Here is a 25,484-nt window from a genome sequence, read left to right as displayed (position 1 = left end):
ATGTGAAATATGAACTGCAATTATATTAACACTTGGATGTGAAGGACTTTTAAGGTAGCAATTATATAAAAGCTGGAGTACTGAATTGTTGTATATCAAACTGAAGAGACCGTTTTCATAGGTCAATTATGTCAATAGCAAATCCTTTTCATAGATACCTCATTCTTAACCTTTTGTTTCTTATTCATTTTAAAGATATATAGTTTAAACTTTAATAAGGTTGTACTGATTAGGCTTTCTGAGCAGAGCTTTATACTTTATAATCTATTGATATTTTACCTTTTGAGATGTGTCAATTAAACATCCAAGTATCAAATGTCCCCAAGTTAATTATGATCCTGGTTATAATTGATAGGAAGACAAAATGGTACAGGAAACTGGTGAACCTTTAAAAACAGCATAATTAATTTTTGTCCAAATGCATATTACTAACTTTTCAACCCTGGGTATCAAGGACAAGGCAAAGCTTAATCCCTTCTTAATATATGCATATATTTTAACGGATTAGAATTACTTTACTTACTTTGCCTCTTACTTGTCCATTAAATTACACTTGAAAATCTCCTTTCCCTCATGTAGAGTAAGGCTGATTGGCTGTATCCAATCCCCCAGGATCTCCTGCTTTAAACAACTTGGTTTCCAGTTAGGTACCATTCTTCCAGGAGGCAGGGGAAGTGAGTGCAGCAAAACATAACTTGACTGCATGTGATTGCTGCATTAAATATAAAGATACAAAGATATAAAGGCCAGAGTGTTGTTTCTGGATATGGAAAACTCAGATTCAGTCCCTGCTCTGGGCAAGTTGCTCTCTGCCTAATCTACTTCACAGTCTAAACTTTCTTCAGCTTTGTTGTGAGCTTCAGTTGCTACTCTGAGTTCCTTTGAGGAAGACTTAGATTGAAATGTAATCCATTGGCCAAATGTTTATTATACCAATGATTGCTGTGTAGAAGGTTGTACCTCAAAATGTCCTTTAGAGTTTGCTGCTAGCTTGCCAGGGAGCTGATATTCTCTTCAGAAAGCCAGTGTATCATCATATTTCAGCCTGTGAAAAGAAGTGCACATAGTCTGAAATTTTGTCTGCGGTGCCATCAGTATGTAGCTGCCACCCAGCTCTAACTCAGTTCTGTCCGGGCCAGGAGAAGCAGTGGATGTTTTGAATCAGTAGCTGACATACAGCAGTGTACCAAGGATGCAGCAGAGCTGTGTCCTCTCAATGGAGGCTGCTTTTAATGCAGCCAGAGGCCTCCTGAGTAGCAGAACATGCGTTGGGGGGACAGGGCGGGGCAGACAACAGTGTACTTGTTGTATACAACCCAGAGCTTTTGGATGGGGTGGTATAGAAATGCAATGAAATGAATGAATGAATAAATAAATAAATAAATGTTGCTGATCTCCCCAGCTACAGAAGTGCTCTGTGCCTTCCAAACATATGTAATTGAGGACTGTGCAACTGCCTCCCTCTTCCCATGCATGCATGCTTCGCTACTCAGAACGCTTCAAGCTTCAGCTGCAAGGATGCAGCCTCTCACTGGATTCTCGGTACATTGCTCTAGATATCAGCAAGTGCCCAGGAGCCATGATGGACTGGACATTGGCTAATGAACCGAAATTAGATTTGGATTCGACAAATTAAGTGCTTTGGTTAAGTTCCTACGAAATTAAGTGTATAGATTGTTCTGGATAGGGTTGCACTCCTCTGAAGGAGCAGATTCATGGTCTGGGTGTGTTCCTGAACCCAAACTGTCTCTAAGAGCAGCTTCATCTTGTGGGATAGTCCTCCTCATGAGGAAGCGGGTGGTTGGAGCCAACGTACACTCTCCTGCCAACTCGCAGTGACACCACTACTGCCTCCTCAACCTACCTACCTCCTCGGCAGGCTGGCACGGAGAGAGGCTCCCCCTGCTGTTCTCTGCTCTATTTTGCCCTGCCAGGAAATCTTGCAAGAGCTGCCACACACAGGATTAGCCATGGGTATGCCTTAGAGAATTATATATATAGATAAGAACAGAATTAAAGAACATAAAGCCTTCTCTTTTGAAGCCCCTAGGATTTGGAATGCTTTGCCTCAAGATGTGCATAAGTAACTGTCTCAGTTGGCCAGGGATGACTCCAGGGGATAGCAGGCACTCTCCCTGGAATATTTCCTGCTCCCCATCTTCAAGACTGGAATTTTACAGCAAAGTGTCAGACAATACAGTCATAGTATATTATGGTCCTATAGTTTGAATTAATTAATTAATTAATTAACAAAGACCTCAATTGTTTAAAGAAACCTCATTCACTCATTCGTACTCCAGAATAAGCAGCAGAAGCCAATGCAGTCAGATAGATAGGAGATTCATCCCACCTCCTAGGAATCAGCCAGCGGCAGAGACAGCCAAATGGCAGCTTGTGTCCCACCCCACCCGGAGGCCCCGCCATTGATGCCCCATGCATTGGCATTTCCAGGCTCTGGAGAGCCCTGAGCAAGCTTTCCCCCTCTCATTTCCAGGCAGCGTTCGCTGCCTGATAGCATTTATTTCCCTTACTTTCCCTTGCTGGAGGAAGAGGAAAGGAACTGAATGCACACAGGCAGCAAACATTACCTGGAAATGAGATGGGGAGGACTAGGGCAGGCTTTATGGCAGTTGGGCCATGCTCCCTTTGCACATGAAATCATGTGCTATGGGGGCTCCGGAGGCCCTTTTCATTGGAAGCCTTTGAACCCATTTGCTTAACAGCGGCTCTGCTCTGAATCAGGCCATCCCCTTAGCTTCCTTCCTGGACAGAAACTAAGCTGGGTTAGACCATGGCCTCATTCACTCATAACATGAAACCGGAGGTTCCCAGACCCACAGTTAATTTTTCTAAATGTGAATCTCATTGAAGAAATGTATCCAACTGCAGTCCAGCAATCTCCAATTTCATGGCAGGGGTGCACCTCCCTGTTCCTGGTCCACCGAGGCTGCATTTCAGCAAGTTCTGTAAGCTCAGGTTGCCAGACTGTGGGCAAGGTGTCAGCATGTCACTAGAGCAGCAGCTATTGGCCATGATTTTCAAGGTTGGGTATCGAGCACGATTATGCCTTTTTGGAATTGTCCACATACCCTTGGCAGGGAAAGAGCATTTAAATCCCTTTAAATGCTATGCCATGCCAGCCCTTCTTCTGCACAATTTCTGGCTGGGGAGGGGGTCTTAGGGAACAGTATTTAAGGATCCTGGGGCCTGGCCTGCTGTGACCAAGGATGCTCTTGAAAGAGCCGGCCTCCATAAAGCAGTCCATGCAGACCAAAGCACACTCCTTCCCACTTGCTGCCAATGGACTAGCACTCTCATGAGAGTGCCAGTTTCCTGGGGAGAACTTTAGGCTTGAAAACCTTTGGTCTTCTTTTGTAATGTGTGTTCATGAGTTGAGCTAACCCAGCAAAGAGGCCCCCACTCTCTCTGCTTAATTAGAACTTTTGCATAGCTATCCCCTCCTCCCCTGGGAAACCTTTCACTCACACAAAGGAGATTTTGACGCTCCATGTGTCAGAGCGTTGCCACATGTGCAATCTGGGGAAACACCGGGGGCAGGATGGACCTTTACTCTCATTCAAAATTCCTGGGTTCAGACTGGTGTTGTGCCGTATGCAGATCTGCCACTGTGGGGAATCACAGGAGAGGGAAGACCCGATTTCCCTGCAACACCAGGAGAGTAGGGTCACCATTCCAGGCACAAAGGTGGACATGTTTGAATGGGCGGACAAGCTGGCAGAAGGCATGCTTTTACAGCTTTTTTGCAGAAATCGACAAGACAGAAGAGCTGTTGGCCGGGTACCAGTCCCTGCAGTTTCTTATATAGAGCAACCTGTCTGGGCCATACAGCCCCCATCGCCTGACATTCTTGTGAGATAGCGGTCCATGGTAGAAGGGGATTGTCATCTCACATTATTAGTGATTCTGCCCAGCACCCCTTTCCCCAAGTGCAGTTCATCTCATGAGTTGTGAAGGGGTATCCCCGTGGTCTTACACTCTCATAAGTGAGCAGTCCATCTTCATCACATATGAAGAATCACTCCTTTCACTAGGGCAGTGCTGATCCTGCTGCCCGGACTTTCTCATGAGTAAGGCTAGGGTCTGCACATGTTCCCCTAAAGGGAAAAGGGCTGGACTCTCCTTCACCAACATAACTGTACAAAAAACAGACCTTAGCAATTCAAAAGTCCCTGGTTGTAGCTGCCTTTTAATCCCGCCCCGGGTATCATCACTCTGCCGTATGTTTCCATCCTAGTGCTCTAATGGGGTTGCCATCTTGAAGGGGTATGTTTGTGAATATACATAATTGTCACTTAATTTCAGGGAACAAAGCACTTAGTGCCCATCTTGTTCTCCTGTTCCCTTTCTCTCCTGCTTGCCAGGAGGGGGGGAGCCAGGGACAGAGTGGGAAGAGGTATGTCCCTGTGTGACTTTGCTGTTTGACAGACTGACAAGCTTGGGTGGGATGTGGCGGTATCCCTGTTGCCGGGCAACTACTTTGTTGGATCGGAGACGGGGGGCGGAGCGAGTGCTTGGAGAGGTGGCCAGTGAGACGCACCACAGGCATGGAGTGGCCACAATCCTGGGCGGTTCTGTGCCTCCATCTCTATGATTGTGGCTCCAAAAAGTGAACGAAAATGCAGTTACCATGCTGTCCATGTTCAGACGTGCCACTGCTGCCAAACCTTAATTTGGGGTGGTGAAATTTACTACAAAATGAAAGTCCAAATTGGAGTTTAGTGAAGCAAACCATAGGATGCTTTTGTGTGAAACTGCAGTTGCACACATTTGGATGTACTGGACTTCCAACCTCTGCCCCATTTTTTTAAAAAAATACTTTTATACCGCCCTTCCAAAAGGCTCAGGGTGGTTTACATTAAAACACCATTAAAATCAGTTAATAATTAAAACAAAAATTATAAAGCATAAAACAATGATTAACAATTAAAAACATCATAAAACAACAATTAAATAATCAGAACAATTTAAAAACAAGTTTTAAAAAGCTGAGAAAGCCTGGTTGAAGAGATGTGTTTTCAGGTGTTTTCTGAAAATTGCCAGAGATGGGGAGGATCGTATCTCAGCAAGGAGTTCATTCCACAATCTCAGGGCAGCAGCCGAGAAGGCCCGTCTCTGTGTAGCCACCAAACGAGTTGGTGGCAACTGGAGACGGACCTCCTCAAGTGACCTCAACAGCCGGTGGGGCTTATAGCAAAGAAGACACTCTCTTAAATACCCATGGCCTAAGCCATTTAGGGCTTTATAAGTTATAACTAGCACTTTGTATTGTATTGTAATTTTATTTACAGTCATTGACCAAACAGAGAATTTGTATTTTGCCCGGAAACCTACTGGCAGCCAGTGTAACTCCATCAACAAAGGAGTAATATGGTTTCTCCGATATGACCCAGAGACCAACCTGGCTGCCGCATTCTGCATTCTGAATCAACTGAAGTTTCCGGACTACGTACAAAGGCAGCCCCATGTAGAGCGCATTACAGAGTCCCAGTCTGGAGGTTTCCAACAAATGTACCACTGTTTTGAGGTCATTGATCTCGAGAAACGGGCGCAGCTGGCATATCAGCTGGAGCTGATAGAAGGCACCCCTGGCCACCGCCTCAACCTGAGAAACCAAGGAGAGACGTTGATCCAGAAGTACTCCCAGACTGCGAACCTGTTCCTTTTGGGGAAGTGTGACCCCGTCTAGAACAGGCAGATCAAAATCGTCTCTAGAGTTTCGACCCCGCACAATAAGTACCTCCATCTTATCTGGATTCAGCTTCAGTTTATTCTCCCTCATCCAGATCATTACTGCTTCCAGGCAGGCATTTAGGGAGGATATGCCAACTTCTGAAGAAGTTGACATGGAGAAGTAGATCTGGGTGTCATCAGCATACTGGTAACACCCAGTTCCAAACCCCCTGATGATCTCTCCCAGCGGTTTCATGTAGATGTTAAAAAGCATTGGAGAGAGTTTGGAGCCTTGAGGAACACCACACTTAAGCTCAGATTTTGAAGAGCAACAATCTCCAATTGACACCATCTGGAATCTGTCCGAGAGGTCAGAGCGGAACCACTGTAAAACAGTGCCTCCCACCCTCAACCTCCTCAGACGTTCCAGAAGGATACTATGGTCGATAGTATCGAAAGCCACCAAGAGATCCAAGAGGACCAACAGAGTCACACTTCCTCTGTCCATTGCCAATTGGAGATCATCCATCAGGCCGACCAAAGGCAGTCTCCACCCCATAGCCCGCCCAAAAACCAGTTTGAAATGGGTCTAGATAATCAGTTTCCTCCAAGACCGCCTGGAGCTGAGAGGCCACCACCCTCTCAATTATCTTGCCCAGCCATGGGAGATTGGAAACTGGCCTATAATTGCTCAACTCTGAGAGATCTAACACAGGCTTCTTTAGAAGAGGTCTAATAATTGCCTCCTTAAGACAAGGAGGCATCCTGCCCTCCCTCAGAGAAGCATTTATGATTTCTACCAGGCCGCCTACAACAGCCTCCCTGCTAGATAGAACAAGCCATGTTGGACAAGGATCAAGAGGACAAGTGGTAGGCCTCACCGCTCCAAGCAGCTTGTCCACATCATCAGGAGTCACAAACTGTAATTGATCCAGTCGAATCGTATAAGAGGAGTTGTCGGACACCTCCAGTTCAGACATCAAATTAATTGTGCAGTCTCCATCTAGGTCGGCCCGAATCCGAGAGATTTTATCTGCGAAAAATTCATTAAACACACCACAGCGGGTAACTGATGCCTCCAAATTCTGGTTCAAGGGAGAGGGAGCAGATACTAGTCCCCTCACCACCCTGAACAACTCCACTGGACGTGAACTCCCAGAAGCAATACGTGCAGAAAAGAACCACCTCTTTGCCACACATATCGCCTGAGCATAGATCTTTAAATGTGCTCCATGTCTAATCTGTCAGATTTGAGTCGGGTTTTTCTCCACTTGCGCTCCAGTCGCCTACCTTGCCGCTTCAGCCCCCGTAGATCTTCCGTATACCAAGGGGCCTATTTTGAAGCAGGTCGGAGGGGACACTTAGGAGCAATTGTGTCTACTGCCCTGGTGAGCAAGTTGTTCCAGTTCTCAACCAGGGCATCAACAGGATCACCAGCAGAGCCAACATTAAATCCCTCCAAGGCTTCTTGGAATCCTACCGGATCCAGTAACCTCTTCGGGCGGACCATTCTAATAGGCCCCTTGCCCCTGCGAAAGTGGAAAGCGGTTGTAAGTCCAACCTTAACCAGATCGTGGTCTGTCCATGACAACGGGGAGATCGTAGGAGTCCCCACCCACAGAACACCACCCTGATCAGAATAAAAGAACAAATCAAGTGTGTGACCTGCAATATGCATCGATCCAGAGATCGCTTGGGATAGGCCCATAGTCGTCATGGCCGCTACGAACTCCTGCGCTACCCCAGACAAATTGGTCCCAAAATGAACATTGAAGTCCCCCAGCACCAAAAGTCTGGGAGACTCCAACGCGAGTTCCGCGACCAAGTCCGTGAGCTCAGTAAGGGATTCCGCTGGGCAGCGGGGCGATCGGTACACCAACAGAAGTCCCAATCTATCCCTGGTCCCCAAACTCAAGTACACACATTCGATATGGTCTGATACCCTAACAGGGACCCTGGTAAGGGAGATGTTATCCTTATAGACCACAGCCACTCCACCTCCCCGCCCACGTCCCCTCACCTGCTCCTCTACAGAATATCCTGGCGGGAGAAGCTGGGACCAAACTGGACCACTAGCCCCCCCCCCCCAACCAAGTCTCAGTAATACACGTCAGGTCAGCCCCTTCATCCATGATCAAATCATGGATGAGTTCTGATTTATTTTGGACCAACCTGGCATTGCAGAGGAGCAAGGTAAGGTTATGTGGGATGTTGGCAGTGCTCCCCGAGTTCAAAGAGCTGGCAGGACAGCCAGAAAGGGGGGCAGCTATTAGATTTCTGACCACCCTTTCCCTGGAACAGCCCGCTGAACTGCCAGCGTTTCTTCTTCTATTACCCAACACCACCGGAATAGCTGCCCTACCTTCAACGAAGGCACTCCCTGGCTCCCCATCTCCAGACAAATCCACACACATTACAACTTCAACCCAACCTCAGTACAACTTAAAACTGATTAAACAGAAGCCCCACTATTGAATGCCTCCCTCTGTACAAATGGTTGGACAAAGTGTCCAGCCCTTGCCCTCGTTTCTCCCCTGAAGTGGCAACCCCGCCAGTGGCGGGCCCGCCGCCACTGGCAGTCTTCCTATATAGGCTGAGCAATAAGATCAGCAGGTGGAACCAGGAAAAACTGCCCAGGCACCCTTACAGCCCCAGTCCTGCAAAGCCTCTCCGCAAGCAGTCCTGGGGGGAGGCAGATGGCAACCAGGGAGGGCAGAAGAGAAGAGGCAGGCACCCCAGTGTCACACCCTGGGGGAGATGGTCTCCTCTTCTCCAGCAGGCTTCTTCTCCAGCAGGGTTCTCCTCTTCTCCAGCAGGCTTTAACTGCAGTTTTACATTACATGCGAATATAACCCATGTGTGCAGGGCCATTTCCCGTTCAGATTAAAGCTGGCATGGTACTGATCTCTCTCCCAGTCTTTTCTAAAATTAGCCTGAAAAGTAGACTGGAAGGTCTGATATAATCCAAAAAGACAGTATTTTCTAAGAGGAATCTAGCCCATTTTCTGAATAAGTTTGAAAATGTCAAGCTACTTTCATTAATAAGGTAGGTAAACTAACAACCTTACCTCTATAAATATGTAATGTATAGCCTCGCTCCTATAATAACATTCTTTGCCATTCCTTTACTCCCCCAAACTAGATGTTCTAGAGTTGTCCATGCCATTGGCTTTTTAAAGAACAGAAAACCCAGTTGCTTGTTCTAGTAAGTTTTTTGTGACTGAAGTTTTCACAGCTGGTGATGCTTTATTGAGTTTTAGTCTCTATTGCATTTTTATCAGGTTAAATTTTATTTTCTCAGATTTTATTTTTGTTATTTTGAAATATAATGTCATGTCTTTTGTTTTAATTATGTTGTTATGGTAGCTGCCCTGAATATAAGGCGAACAAGATGTAAATTACTATATAAATAACCTGTAGTATCCTTTTGTGACATAAATGTTTCAGTGACATGTGTGAGAAATCCTGTGGGAACAAATGCTGTCGTAAAATGACACGATCTAATATTGAAAGAAACCTGGTCTAGTTGGAAGACTAAGTTTCCTACATTAGGCTTTTTAAATGAAACATTTATATAGCTGCACATGAATTCACAGAACTGATTGTTTTATTATATTCAATTGTAAATTTTTCAACCCTTTCAGTTGGCAGAAAGTTCTCCCAGAATATGGGTTTGTACTGATATGATGTTTCCTAGCTCTGGGCAGGGCCTATCCCTACTACTGACTGTAATTTACTTTTTGGTCTCTGTCGCCTTGAGCCTGCCTTCTGACTAGTTTGTTGAATGATGTGCTAATCCATTATATTTTTTAGACAAGTGTATCGACCAGTATAAACAGACTGGAGGGCACAAACCTAAATGAAAGCTATACTTCCTTGAATCATTTAAAAAGCTCCTGCAGTGGTGGCAGCATAAAATAACTTTTTTTCTTTGTACATTAAGTTCCAGGGGGAAATCTCTATAAATAAAATAGAAATGTGGGAGGGATGTTGTGTGTAAATCATGCTGTTCTTCACAAAGACATATTTAGCTATTCAATGACCAAAAACCCCTCTGTTAAGAGCTGGATTAAGGCATAAGGTTAAAATAGTTGAAATGGGAGATGTAATTTTGTGCTGCAACCATAGGAAGGCTATGGGAGAAATTGTGGCTTCTAGAACCTGTTCCACAAACAACTCATTAATTGGGCATCATAGATGGTTCACAAATTATAAACAAAAGTTCCTGACTTATATAAGTTCATTTCTTTCTCAAGGGAACGAGGAAGATGTTCTTTGCAAAGGTCTCAGTTCCTTTTATTCCACATGTTTAGCATAAAGGGTATATAAACATATTGTTCTACCTGTAGCCTTCATGTCTCTTTCCGGGGAGAAATTGGAAGTTGGTTTCACATTTGTACAGGTTGATGTGGATTCATGCAGGCTTCCTGCCCCTTCCTCAATTCCATTATCATAGGGAGAGAGTTATGATTAGATCTCACAAGTATTTGGGATCATGCAGGGTGAGCCAAAATATGGGGAGGGCAGGAATCACAGGTCCCCTCTAGATAATCATTGGACAATTCCAGGAAAAAATGTCTAAATTGGAGGAAAAAACTCCATCTACTGGGGTGGCTTCTGAGATCAAGAATTGTGCCATTTCCTTCTTAATGATACACTTGGATTGGATCCAGATTGTGAGCAAAGAACTGTCAACTGAATTTCATATAAAATGAAACTAGAAAATAAGGCCCAAACTAGCCGAGATATGCTGTCAGCTCTATCTTTACCTTGACTTTTTAAAAATAAAAAGCAGGATGCTGAGAATTTAAGCAAAGCACAGGGATGGTGGATAGAAGGGGCTGCTTAATGCTGAGTGTTTTATGCTTAAAATTGCAACTTCTTCAGCTGCTTTTCTCCCTGTAGGGAAAAAGATACTGGTATACAGTTCTTAGAATTTAACACAAATTATTATTTACAAATTATTATTATCCCAAATTATTCAGTGGGTTTGTTTGCATGCTTGCACCCTTGTATGCTACTCATGTGTAAACTCATGTTTTCACACTGAAATGAGGGAGTTACTCCAAACCATATTTGCAAGTAGGAATAGCAAATGGATTGCAGTCTAGGCAGAGCTAAGATAACATTAGGGTACTCCAGGGAGCAAACAGACTCCCAGACAAGGTTTTTGAAAATAAAGATAATCAAGTTCATTTCTCCAATAATGCAGAAGCACACTGTGAAATAATGGTATTTGGTAATCTTAGTGCCATCTCAGTAGCACAGGAAGGAAGGCAGCTCCCAGGGAGGGAGAGGCTTGAAACTTAGTTAACTTAATGGTTGGTGTATGGAGGGAAGGAGGGATGGTGGGAGAGAGAGAGAGAGAGAGAGAGAGAGAGAGAGAGAGAGAGAGTAAGCAGTGTTTTTACCTGCCTTTTAGTCTGTTGTCTTGTGAGTGAAGCAAAAGGAGTGGGTCTCATTGGAGAGATCCCTAGGATAAGCAAGAAGAAGTCCATGAGTGGCACCAAGCGGGTGCCTTAGGTCCAAGTCTGGTTGGCGGCCTATCAGGCAACAAAGCACATACCAACTTTCGAGGGGGATTGGGAAGGGCAACTCAGAAACTCAACTACGTAAGAGGACAAGGCGGAATGTGTGAGGGGACAAGGCAGAATAGGGAATGCTTGGAGACTTGGGATACAATTCAGTTGGCACCAGTTATGTGAGCATTCCTCAGGAGAAGCCTGGATAGGAGAGTGCAATATTGAAGTACCTGAGCGAATGGCATCCAGGGAAGACAGTGAGGCAGACGAACTTTTGCTGTCCCACATCTGAAGAACACACACATTGAAAAGTAAATACTCTTTATAGGTTTTCCCTTCTGGGATCTAAGGACAGACACTGCAAATGGAGGAATGTTGGAGGAACAAAAGAGATAATGAGGATGTGTGTTGGAGCACTCACAGTTCAGACGGACGTGCTCCACAATGCCAAAAGTGCTCCACAATGCCAAATCTAATTAACTGTCCTGGATTAATTATGACTACATTTTAGGGTGAGGTTCCTCAGGTTCTCAAGGACATTCCTTTGTCTCAGACCCCTGCTTGCTCCATCTAGAATTTGGCTTCATTTAGTGTGCAAAGTATTCAGGATGAGTGTGTCACCTCCCCAGGCCTCCAGCCTCAGCTCAGTTTGCATAATGTACCTGTTTGATCAAAACAGATGCCAGCTTTCTCCTGGCAGGAAGCACAGTCTCACTGAAGGTTAAAGCCAAAATTTCAGAGATGGAGGGGAGGCTGTTTAGCAACAATTTATCCTTAATAGAGATAAATAGCATTAGCAAGTATCTTGATAACAAATTTTTTGGTGATAAATCTGAACACTTGAAGTTTACTTTTTTGAGAGAATGGGTAAAGTTATAATGTATGTGCTATATTCGATGTTATAATGTATGTGCTATATCTGATGTGGCATACTATATTTGAAGCATATTAATACTCATAAAGATGCTACCTTAATACCTAAGGGTACAGGTAGGAGGAGAAATTGTTTTACAGGGTATCATGGGAAAGTGTAGAAGGACTCTGTTTATTCAATGCGTAAACAGGTTAAGCCATGGACTGGGCTGAGGTTGAATTAACTGTGTCCAAAACATCTTAAACCAATCTTCCCTGAAAGAAAATAACATGTGAGGTTTTGTAGTTTTCAGTTTCTTCAACCATGGAAACCAAGTCTAGTTCTATCCTGTCAAAAACTGAATTAAAATTACAATTGCTATAGAAACTTTTAGCCATACAGTCTAATCTAATATGAGCCCACAAGTGGTATTGTGGAAAACTCTATCAATTAAATATACACCTGTACAAAGCTGTAGCAATTCCAGGATAACAACAGTATGTTGTTGTTTTTTCCTTTCAAGGTGTATTTTATATATGTCATATTTCAAAATACTTAGTGCATGAAACACGAGCATTTCCATAACTTTACTGTGCCAAACTTGTAAAATACATCCCCCTGAATTTTCTATAAAATTGAGTGGATGTTCAGCATGCTGTTTTGTGCATTGCGTGAAATATTGGTGGACAACCATGGGTTGAGTAAGGTCACTTGTTTGATACAGCTTAAAGATCCAATTAGTAAGAAACCATTCCCAGTGCTCTGACAGGGGCAAATATTTGTGCCCAGTGCATGTGTGGGGAGAAGGTGATAGGTGGGGAGAAAGATAATGGCACTGCCTTGTGGACAATGTTGCCTACATGACTTGCTGTGTCCCCCAGCCAAACAAACTTTGGTTGGTTAGGGCTGAGGCAACTGTACTGCTCTGATTCATTCCAGATGATAAACAAGGGCACAATCCAGAAGAACAATGCAAGTTTTGTCGTTTCTTCTAGCCTATCCCATGTTTCCTGCTTGGTGTTTTGCTATCAGTTTCCTTTGCTGTAGAAACCTCTAATGTGGTTTCTACAAGTGGCCTCAGGGAATTCTGCACACTAGCCATTGAGACTGGCTTCTGGTTGCATTGCCAGGTTATTTATATTGGTAAGGAAAATTATTAATGCCTAACTTGTCCTTTTAATTTCAGTGGGACTACCCTCAATCATTTACCTCATCATGTTAGTCATTATTCCTCAAAGGACCTTAAGGTGGTGTATATATGGGATTTTCACCACAGTCCTCACACCAACCAGCTCAGGGTGAAGCTCCTGTTATGCTCATTACTCTGTAAGGAAAGTGAGGCGGGGGGAGAGAGAGAGAGGCCCAGAGTTATTTATTAGAAATAACTGCTCAAGGCAGCTCACTACATTAATAAAACAGATGCAATGTAAAATAAGACTAATAAAGTTAAACAAGTTAAGTTAAATACCAGGCTAAAACCACATTTAGAATTACTGTATATAGTTTTTAAAGTTTCAAATTAAAAGATTTAAAAAGCTAAGAACTGAGAACTATATGAGGTGCATGATTGAACAAAGATGAACTCGTATCTCTCCAATCTACATTCTATACGACTATGACTACAAATGTTTATATAACCCTTTTCAACAAAAGTTCTCAAAGTGCTTTATGCAGATAGATAGATAGATAGATAGATAGATAGATAGATAGATAGACGTTCCCTTTCCAAAAAAGGGCTTGGAATCTTAAAAAGAAACAGGTGGTAGATATCAGCAACTAACACTGGAGGAATGCCATGCTGGGATTGATAGGGAGAGTCATTCTCTCTCTGCTTCATATAAGAGAATCACCACTTTAGAAGGTTTTCTCTTTGCTCACCATTGGGCTTTCTGCTAACTATTACAGAGCACTGGTAGTGTAAATTAGTGCTGTGGGGAGCATGAGTGGCTTATATTCTCTGTTTCCTTTGTGCCTTTTGCCTCCCTGAACTTATACAACCAAAGGGCTAGGTCAGATTCCTGTCAGCAGCACATCACACTGCTGCCTACTGTAACATCATAAAGCAGGTGTCTCACTGCCCGCTTTATGTCAAACATAATATAAACTAATAAAGTTGTGGGCAGGAGAGAGAGAGAGAGAGAGAGAGAGATTTCTCCCTGCCCCTGCCCCTTCCTCAATGTACGCAGAGATAAAAGTCCTTTCCAGCCAAATATGATTCTAGGTTCTCACTTCTGCTGAAAAAATGGAGGACTCTAAAACAATTCATTTGTGGAAGAAATGGGATGATAAAGACCTCACCATCCTTGAAAAGCAAGAATCTGTTTATAGAACTCTTCTTGGCCAGGCAGTTATGGAGTTGTTGATGGGCTGTTCTCGGGCTTGGTGGCTAGAAAGTTCTGTCTTTCCCAGCTAGCTTGGCCCCTTCTTGCTTTTTTTGAAGGAGAGAAGAGAAATGAGACATTTTAAAAATTTAAAACCATTTGTAAGCTATACTTTAATTCAGACATTAATCAGACATTGTAATTGTTTGATTTGCTTTGTTTAATAAAACTATGTTACTTTTCCGGTCAGGAGCAGTAGAAGGGGTAGTGGGATATATTTTTGCAAGGTTAGCTGCTGCCCTGCTACTCACCGCTGTCATCTCTGGAAAGAAACCTATCCTTCAGACAGTCTTGCCTATTTCTCTGTATCGCTCCTTCTTTTTGGTAATTGTTTATTAAGATTCTGATATATAAGTCGTCTCACCACAGGGCTTATCCCTGCTGAGGGGCGGGCAGCCTGACTCACCCCCACCCAGGCCACAAAACTCTGAATGGTGAAGCCAAGCCACCCTCCAAGTTGGGGCGGATCCCAGTCAAAGGGCTACAAAACCCAGAGTGGCTGTTCCTCGACCCCTCCCCACCTCAAATGGTCCTCCAGCCCTATACCATTACCAAAATAACCTACTCCAAACCCTCTTTCTCCTGCCAAGTGACCAAAGATCCTAATTCCGGTGGAACTCACATCATTAAATTCAGTGAGAAGTAGGCAAAAAAGGCTGTACCTAGTGCCAACCAGGTGTGACCCAAAAAATTCCTACTTGGATCCAGAGGGTGACTGGATAACCCTCACTAAGAATGGGACAGGCAGGTGGGTGCCTTGCCCAAGAGCAACTGACAGACATTACTAAAGCTTGCTGCTTATACAGGAACTACCTGCTCCTCAATGGCTAGCCTGCATCACATGTGGGGGCAGGGCTGATAACAGCTTAATTGGCCAATCCAAATCACATGTCAGGATGGCACCCCCTCTGTGTCTGTATATAGACCCAGGAGCACAACCCTGCCCCCGACAAGTATGGCATCAGGGAGCGGCATTCTCTGCACATGATTTATGTGCATGTGTCAGATGACTAGTTTTGTTCAACCACTGCAATTGTGGGGGTTACTGTTGAGAAAATAATATGTGGATAATTTGGTTCTTCACACACTACAATCCTTAATGCAAATATGTCCTCAGGAACAGCCCAGCCAGGGACACTGCATAGAGCCCTTTGTTGATTTTAAAAAATCAACCGTTTTTATTTTATTTTACTTTATTGGTAAAAAGGAGCTGAAAGGAAATGTGAGGAGGGTGAAATCACCCCAGAAAGCATGAAACCTATTTAAAAATATTATAATAGAAGCTCAGTTGGAATGTATAGCCAGAAGGAGGAAAGGTACCACCAAGTTCGGGAGGATGCCAATATGGCTAATAAGTAGAGTCAGGGAAGCTATAAAAGGAAGACTTCCTTCAGAAAATGGAAGTCCTGCCCAAATGAAGACAACTGAAAGGAACATAAACTCTGGCAAAAGAAATGCAAGGAGACAATAAGGGATGCAAAAAACTTGAGGAGCATATAGTTAGAAGTGTCAAGGGGAATAACAAAAACTTCTTTAAATGTATCCAGGGAGGCAGTTGGACCCTTAGATGATGCGGGCATGAAAGGGATTATTAAGGAAAATAAGGAGATGCAGAGAAGCTGAATGAGTTCTTTGCATCCGTCTTCACAGCGGAGGATACCGACTAAATACCCACTCCAGAACTGAGCTTCTCAGGCTTGGAGGCTGGAGAACTGGGCCAATTCGATGTTCTGAATTTGATGTTTTTAGCCCATTTTAAAATCACTATCAGCAGCCATCACACTAACTGATTTTTGGATTTTTCATGCAATCCTCTGATGTTACATCACTTCCCCTTCAATTCTCTGTTGTTACATCAATTCCCTGAGACTCTCTGGTGCTGTGTTACTTTTCTTCCGGGTTCAAATAGTGAGTATCCATGGTTATTATTCCCCCCTGCTTCTCACAACTCCAACCTGTTCCCGATCCCAACCCTGAATCAGACCCCGACTTTTGGAGTGGTCCAAAAGACCCTGAACTGACATTTGCCTGGTAAGTAAATGTTGGACCCAACTCTGACTTATTGGTCTGTGCACAGGCCTACTGTACAGACAGACACAGGCCACAATCCTGCACACATAGGCACTCTTAAGTCTATTGATTTCATTGATTTTGCAGGTCTTGCATGGGCCTGGTTCAGATGTAACATGAAACTGGAGGTCCTTTCCTGTCCAGTTTCACTACTGAACATCCAGATGTGGAAAACTGCAGTTAAAGGGGGTAATAGATCTGCAGTTTCCCTCCCCAAACTCACTTTGTTACCTTCTGTTCTATCTGAATTTTGTTGTGCCAACCTCCGGTTTGGTGGGGCCAGCGTTACAATTGAACACTGGTTAGCCTTGTCCAAACCTGGAGTTGAGGGAGGAAGCTGCTCCCTTGTTCCTTGCTGCTATTGGCTGTGCAGGCTGCCCTTCAGGAAAGAAGGAAGCCCAGACAGATAGCTCCCCTATCTCTCTGCAGTCTCGCTGACTGCAGAAATGCCCCTCTTCCCAATGTTTGAATGCGGACAGGAGAGCACGGAGAAGTGGGTGCAGAACCGCGGGTCCAATGGACCTGCGGCTCCATGTTATGTCTGAACCCAGACATAGTGTTCTGCAGACTTGTGTATGATGGTCTACTTTTCCAAATTTGCTTCCCAATGGTAAGCAGAATTGGCATTTACACAGTAATGGGCTATACCATGCTTAAGTGTCAGTCATATGGTTATGTTAAAATGGTTTTCTTTCCCAACTCCACTGGTAGGGAATTTGCTCATCTGTCTATCTATGTATCCATGCAACTAAAGTAAAACCAACGAGGATACTCTGGTATCTCATTTGTATTGGTCATTTATGTAGCACTAAAAATAATAATCATAATCTTTATGATAGTTGTTCTCACAACGTCTCTGGAAAGAGTTGACTATCATTGCCATTTTACAGATGGAAAGCTGAGTCTGAGTCAGAACTATTTGCTTTCAGCTGCCCAGTGAATTTATGAGTGAGCAAGAATTTTAACCCTGGCCTCACAATGTATCTGCTGAAAGACACAGACTCATTTTGGCTTTTCTAAATAACTGATATTTGTTCATGCAGAACATTTAAGGATCAAGGGGAGAGTATAACTTCAGCAGCTTTAAACATTACTTTCTAGAATATCATGGTTGACTCCAGACTAACAAAGCACCAGTGCTTCATGAGAAGCACACTAATACAGCTCTGCTGTATACTTCGTGAGGTGATTTTTGCAGATCTCCCCTTCCCCTGTAAGTGCTCCATGCAACCCAGAAGGAGGTCCAATGAGGTTTGTGTTGTCCTCAGGTACCTAATTCCTGATCACACAGAATGCTTCTGAGGGAAGGGGGAGATCAATGATCTGATGTATTACTCTGGAAGCAGCAGCAGTGCTTCTCATGAAACACTGGCACTTTTTAGTCTGGATATCAGCCACTATTATTTACCTAATTTCATTGTGTTGTTTTGAAAGTGTATTGGAAAAACATCAGTGATGTAGGAAGGATGAGATTCTTGTGGCTTTTGAGGATTTAAACTTTTTATTTGGAACTAGCTAGGCCGGGGGCAGACCATTTGTGCCTTTAGTTTCACCCGCCAGCCACCACTGCCATTGCTGCCACTTTCTTTCCCCACCCCTCCTCCCACCTGCCACTGTAGTTTTCTTACCCTGCCCACCGCTGCTGTTGCTATTTTCTTTCCCCCGCCTGCCCCCGCTGCCACCATTTTCTCCCTCCAACTGCCCTCGCCATTTTCTCACCCCCCTACCACTGTAATTTTGTGTCCTTTCTGCCACTGTTTTGTTTCCTGCCTTGCCTCCAGTGCTGCCGCTTTCCTCTTCCCCTGCTGGGCAGGTTGCTCACGAAATTTCGCAAGAGCTTCCACGCATGAGATTAGCGATGAGTATGCCAGAGAGAGAGAGAGAGAGATGTACACACAAATTGGTAAATGTCTGTTTGCAAATTCCAGGCAACAAAAAATACTGATTTGTTCCTAGCTTCCCAGGTGCCTTCAGTTTGTCTAAATTGTGGGAAAGAGGGACAATAGCATCTGTTTATTAAAGCATGCCCTCCCTCCTCATTTTTAAGGAATCGTCACTGAAGGATTCCTTTCTAAATATTAATATATTTTAAACACTCAGAATTCTTTTCTGTAACAGAGTATGGGAAGCATTGTACCAAATACTTATAGTTTGCAGGGTTTTGTTTTTGTTTTTGCATGGTGATAAAACAGTTAAAAGAGATACTTTTCTAGATAAATATCAGATAAAATAGCTTTTACTAGATTTGGGGAAAAATTTTGTGTCAGAAATTGCTGTGTGACAAGCATAGTATATCTAACTTGTTAATTTCACATGATAAATTAATGCATTGTAACTTCAGGCATTCTTTTCACTTCTTAAAAATTAAATGTTGGGGTTTGTGGCATCATTGCAAGATAAAAACAGCTGCATCTATAATATAATAATAAGGCAACGAAAGACACAGTGCTTGTCTCCCTATTGTCTCCCAACATCATAGCATCACATACCCATGAAAAGTTATTCTGTGGTTATTGCTATAGCTGCTGTTTTAGGGTAAATAGAATGAATTATATCATAGCCATGCCCTGTGGCAGATGGATAATAAAGTCTTCAGCAGAACAAACCTGCCCTGTTCAGTGTGCCGAGTGACACTAAACAAATAATCAGTCAGATCAGCAGTGCATACGGCGTTGGCCAAAGACTTGAGGATGACAATCTGTAGCAACAAAAATAGGTAGCTGGAATACACAGATAGAAATGTTCTGGTAGAGATAGTGTGGAGTCTTTTCACTGAAAGAAACAAAACAGGACCAAAAGCAATATGTAACTCAATAATAAATAAAATCCCTTTGTCCACCAGTTCCATCCTCTTAGGAGCTTAAGTTCAAAACAAAACAATGTTGTTTTTAATTTTCAATTATATCCCCACAACAACTCTGTGAAATAGGCTGGACTAAGAGGTAAAGGGTGTCCTAAGGTGGTGAAGTGCTATATAGGAACACCTCACTTTGCAGGGTCAACTGCTTTACCTAGCAGCTATGATTTGAGAATTGGTCATCTGCATTGGAATGAACTTTTAAAATATGGATGGGTTTGTCTAAGCTGATTTGCTCTAAACAGTGGCATACCATTCCCAACAAAGTTTAATATCACATTATAATTCATGAGCAAGTTGGGGTAGAAACTTTTGCAGATGGTGTTTTACTCTCTTAATCATATTTAAAGGGGGTTTCTAAGCAACACATTGGAAACATATTTTCCTTCCAGATGAGTGATAGTGAGTTATGCCATTATCCAGTTATGCCAAACAATGAATGGTATGTGCTAATGTTCATCAGCAATGAAGCTAAAACAAAGAAGTGTGAAGCATCTTTGCATATTAACAAGAACTTGTGTGACATCCTAAAGACTAACAATTTAAGCATTTGGCGTGCGGGCAATGGAGTGGCATGTTTTATCATTGGGCTTTCAATTTTCTCTGTACTTTATTGTAATTATTGTTGATCTGTATTCAGTTTAATTTTGTTTGGCTTGATAACATTTTGGAGGCACAGGTAAAAAGTGGCCTCAAAACTCAAAACACTGTGATATATATTATTGCAGCATGAACTTTCTTACTGCAGGAGGCTAATTCTTTGGAACAACCAAAATAGAATCCCCAGTTTATTTTCTGTCTATCTCAAAATTTTAATTCAAAATTAGATATATTATTAGAGGGTCTAACTTTTCCTTGCATCTCTCCTGACAGTTTTAGACAAATGTTAACTGATGCAAGATTGTGAATGGTTTTAGACTATTATTTGTGGGGGAAAGATGGACTGATGGTTTCTGGCCAAGGTGCTTAATCTGGGTAAACATGGGTTAATTTTACCTGGAGCTTTTTGTTTTATTTCTTACATTGATCTAAGGCAGAAGGCGTTAAAACGAAACAAAGTCTGGACAGTTAAAGACCCGCCCGGCTGGTGGTAAACCGGCCAAGATGGGAGCCTTAGCTGATTTTACATCAGAAGTACATCCCCCAGCATTATTGCATTGTATACAAGTTAGGAGTGGTGTCAGTATCAAGCCACAGCTTCTGCATTCAGCCAAAGGGTGGCACTGGAATTGCATAATGAAGATGTGAGCACTGCCGCTCCACCATGTAACCTGCAGCATGAACTAAGCAATATCCACAAGTGTCCGACTGTTGAGGCCTAAGCTCATGATGCTACTCCAGAGGTGCTCTTACCCCTGGACTTCCGGGCCGAAGTCCAGGACCTCCACACTCACTGGGAGGCCCCAAATCCTATTTAGTGTGTCCTGGGTGGTGTGGTCGCTGCACGGTGCCACCAGAGTGACTGTGACCTGCACTGGGCAGCCAAGCGTGACCTCTGCTTTAGAGACCGAGGGGGAGGGGAGTGGGGAAAGAAATATGTGGGATGGGAATATGTTAAGTTGTGTGTTGAAATGTTTCTGCTAAGGCATATTTAGGAACATAGGAAGCGGCCATATACTTGGTCAGACCATTGGTCTATCTAGCTTGGTATTGTCTACACAGACTGGCAGTGGCTTCTCCAAGGTTGCAGGCAGGAATCTCTCTCAGCCCTATCCTGGAGAAGCCAGAGAAGGAACTTGAAACCTTCTGTTCTTCCCAGAGCAGCTCCATCCCCTGAGGGGAATATCTTACAGTGCTCACACTTCTAGTCTCCCACTCAAATGCAACCAGGGTGGACCCTGCTTAGCTAGGGGGACAAGTCATGCTTGCTACCACAAGATCAGTTCCCCTCTCTATTTGCATAAATATTCCCATTTAATATTCTTACATTCTTGTGAGTTCAGTTGCTGTTTGTGCCCTCAAGAAACCACATGTTAAAAATACTGTGTATGTCATTCATGATGTGTTTCTGTGTGCGGGGGGGTGGGGCGGTTGGTGCTTAACTTGCAGGGGGGGGGCTCCAAAGGCCTTTAGGTCTAGGCTCCAAAATTACATAGGCGCACCTCTGTTTCCCTCTCCCTTTTTTGAGGGGAGAAATTGTATGAAGGAAGACACTGCCTAATCAGGTGGGCCAGGTTCACACTTATCTGTGTGGTGGAAGGGAAGGGTTCATGATCCTCTTTCACTGTTCCAGCAGCAACTCTTGAATGAATGTATATTGATGCAGAATTATTCCATGTTAACCTGATTTTTCAAGGCACAATATCCTGATTATATACTCCATGTTTCAGCTACAGATTCAATTCCTTGGGACATCATTCAGAGTTAATTTTCTAACTTCATTTTGCACTTTTACCCCATAATCTTATTCAGGAATGTATAGAAATGAAAACCAGAGACCATGATCTTGAAAATTCTAAAGCTGTCATGAATGGCTCATGTACAGGTTTGCGGGGTGGGGAGTGGTTGCCTTAAGGAGCCGATAAGGAGCTCCTTACCTGCTCATCCCCACCCCACTGCTTTTCCAGCAGGGGTGTGTGCCCTAGCAATGGCCGCATGGGACTGTGGCATTGTTCCCTGGCGATGCCATATGGAGGTGGCAGAGAACAGCCCCACATGGCTGTTGCTAGACCAAGCACTGCTGGCGGAATAGCGGCGGGGCGGGGATGAGCAGGTAGGGTGCTCCTTAAAGGCTCCTTACGAGAACTGCTCCCCAGCCTGTTGAGCTGGTTAAAATGCTGGCGCCTGAGCCAGTTTGGCGCTTTCCAGAGGAAGCGCTGAACCGGCTCGTGCACATCCCTAGAGAACACAATCCTGAACCATCACTTTTAGCAATGTTAAAAGAGGGGTGGGGTTGGATCTCTATTAATCTGCGGCTGAACTGTAAACCAGGAGAGGATTCCTATGATGAAATAGGCCCCAGTATCTCTACTGAGCAAAACTATACAGCTGGATCTTTACTTCTTATTTTCTCATTTTAAAACAGTGATACATTTGACTGAAAGATGTGAAAAGTAGCCCTTAATCTTTCATGGTTATTGTAATGACAATACCTGTGTGCAACAGGAGTACATAAACTAGTGAAGGCAATGTCATTTTTCACACTGATGATTTTAATACGTTTTCTAGTCATTATGAAGACATTCAGTTTCATTTTAAAATGTATGTTAATCCCTGCTTGGAATCCAAGTATCTTTTAAAAGAAAAAGAAAAAAAGCAGAGTCACCCAAAGAAAAGAAACCTGGTAAATGAAAGTGTTCTTTCAGTTTAAGATAGGATGCACATTACATTCAGAACCAAATTCTATAATCCCAAATGTTTGCACAGCGGATACACAAATTCATGCAAACTTCCTATGTGGAAAACCAATAGCTGTGCTTGGATTTCCAAAGATAAAAATGGTCTCTGTTCCCAGAGCAAGAGGAACATGAGCTAAAGTGGAACAGTAGATGGCTGAAGTGGCTTTTGCATTTGGTCATGAAGGCACCTTGCCCATATGCTTGAGTTAGTTGGGTGTTATGTTGTGAATTGAATGCAGTTCAAGGTCATTTCATTATTAAAGAATGAACTGTAGAGATGTGGAATATGTTATATTATATTATATTTAGTGGATGAGGGGATGCTACTGGACATGGTAGAATAATTTAAGGCCTCTTCAATCTCCTCTTTTGCAAGTTTTTAAAAGAATATTTTCCTTTCACCCCACACAGTGGATTTCAAACACTTAGCAGTGCTGGCTATCCTAGGTCTATCATAAAGCGTGAGCAATATTGTTTCATATGCATCTTCCCATTCACTGAGATCATCAACTTGAGTCCTTCTCTTGGTTCCCCTGCCTTCAGAGGTTCGGTGGACAGCAAATGAGGACAGGGACTTACCTGTATTAGTGCCTTAATTGTGAAATATGCTCCCCAGAAATACTAATTTGATGTATATAATCTTTTATGTTTTTAGGTGCCAAGTTAAAACTGCTCTGTTTTCTAGAGACTTGATATCATGATTTATTATATTTTACTTCTGCTGCCGAGCATCACTGTTTAATTTGCATTTTTAAAAATTGTGTTTGTAGATGGTGTTTTAATAATAATAATAATAATAATAATAATAATAATAATAATAATAATAATTTGTTTTAAATTGTAAGCCAGCTTCTAGGGCTGTGCATGAACTGTGGTTAGAGCACCATTTGGGAGCAGGGATGAGGAACTTTAAGAAAGAGGAGTGTAGGTCCTTACCTGCTCTCTGTTGCCCCATGCAGCTTCCTGCTGGGGTGGTGCAAGTCCCAAGTACCCCACACTGCGCCAGCATGCACATGGCATCCACATATGTGTGATCACCATTTGTGTGGTCAGCATGGTGTTGCAGACCACACAAATAATAATAATAATAATAATAATAATAATAATAATAATTATTATTATTATTATTATTATTATCCACTTGTGGAACTCTCTGCCACAGGATGTGGTAACGGCCAACAACCTGGATGGCTTTAAGAGGGGTTTGGATGACTTCATGGAGAAGAAGTCTATCAATGGCTACTAGTCAGAGGGCTGTGGGCCACCTCCAGCCTCAAGGGTGTGCCTCTGAGTACCAGTTGCAGGGGAGCAATGGCAGGAGAGAGGGCACGCCCTCAACTCCTGCCTGTGGCTTCCAGCGGCATCTGGTGGGCCACTGTGCGAAACAGGATGCTGGACGAGATGGGCCTTGAGCCTGATCCAGCAGGGCAGTTCTTATGTTCTTATGTTATTATTATTAAAACTTTTATACCGCTCTTCCAAAAGGCTCAGGGCGGTTTACATTAAAACACCATTAAAATCAGTTAATAATTAAAACAAAAATTATAAAGCATAAAACAATGATTAACAATTAAAAACATCATAAAACAACAATTAAATAATCAGAACAATTTAAAAACAAGTTTTAAAAAGCTGAGAAAGCCTGGTTGAAGAGATGTGTTTTCAGGTGTTTTATGAAAATTGCCAGAGATGAGGAGGATCGTATCTCAGCAGGGAGCGCATTCCACAATCTCGGGGCAGCAGCCGAGAAGGCCCGTCTCTGTGTAGCCACCAAACGAGTTGGTGACAACCGGAGACGGACCTCCTCAAGTGACCTCAACGGCCGGTGGGGCTCATAGCGAAGAAGACGCTCTCTTAAATACCCAGGGCCTAAGCCGTTTAGGGCTTTATAAGTTATAACGAGCACTTTGTATTTTGCCTGGAAACCTATTGGAAGCAAGTGTAACTCCATCAACAAAGAAGTAATGTGGTCTCTCTGAGATGACCCAGAGACCAACCTGGCTGCCGTATTCTGAACCAAACGAAGTTTCCGGACTACGTACAAAGGCAGCCCCATGGAGAGCGCATTACAGAAGTCCAGTCTTGAGGTTACCAACAAATGTACCACTGTTTTGAGGTCATTGATCTCAAGAAATGGGCGCAGCTGGTGTATCAGCCGGAGCTGATAGAAAGCACCCCTGGCCACCGCCTCAACCTGAGAAACCAAGGAGAGACGTTGATCCAGAAGTACTCCCAGACTGCGAACCTGTTCCTTTTGGGGAAGTGTGACCCCGTCTAGAACAGGCAGATCAAAATCATCTCTAGAGTTCCGACCCCGCACAATAAGTACCTCCGTCTTATCTGGATTCAGCTTCAGTTTATTCTCCCTCATCCAGCCCATTACTGCTTCCAGGCAGGCATTTAGGGAGGATATGCCAACTCCTGAAGAAGTTGACATGGAGAAGTAGATCTGGGTGTCATCAGCATACTGGTAACACCCAGCTCCAAATCCCCTGATGATCTCTCCCAGCAGTTTCATGTAGATGTTAAAAAGCATTGGAGAGAGTATGGAGCCTTGAGGGACACCATACTTAAGCTCAGATTTTGAAGAGCAACAATCTCCAATCGACACCATCTGGAATCTGTCCGAGAGGTCGGAGCGGAACCACTGTAAAACAGTGCCTCCCACCCCCAACCCCCTCAGACGTTCCAGAAGGATACTATGGTCGATAGTATCGAAAGCCGCCGAGAGATCCAAGAGGACCAACAGAGTCACACTTCCTCTGTCCATTG

The 25,484-nt window shown here is 43.5% G+C and overlaps 1 protein-coding gene and 1 long non-coding RNA gene across 16 annotated transcripts in view; one reads left to right on the top strand and one right to left on the bottom strand.

Moving 5' to 3' along the window:
* NPAS3 (neuronal PAS domain protein 3) overlaps nt 1–25,484 on the top strand; it is a 1,129,936-nt gene that overhangs the window by 786,547 nt on the left and 317,905 nt on the right. The window lies entirely within an intron of this gene.
* On the bottom strand, nt 753–11,165 carry LOC128339269 (uncharacterized). Its single transcript, XR_008312937.1, has 3 exons — nt 11,103–11,165; nt 10,035–10,128; nt 753–1,045 (listed from the first exon to the last, which is right to left on the bottom strand). It is a non-coding gene; the product is annotated as an uncharacterized LOC128339269 (long non-coding RNA).

The sequence above is a fragment of the Hemicordylus capensis genome, chromosome 1 (assembly GCF_027244095.1).
Source record: "Hemicordylus capensis ecotype Gifberg chromosome 1, rHemCap1.1.pri, whole genome shotgun sequence".
In the NCBI taxonomy this organism is placed as follows: Eukaryota; Metazoa; Chordata; class Lepidosauria; order Squamata; family Cordylidae; genus Hemicordylus; species Hemicordylus capensis.
Note: the sequence above shows the minus strand (reverse complement) of the source record. Positions and strands in the feature narration are given on the sequence as shown.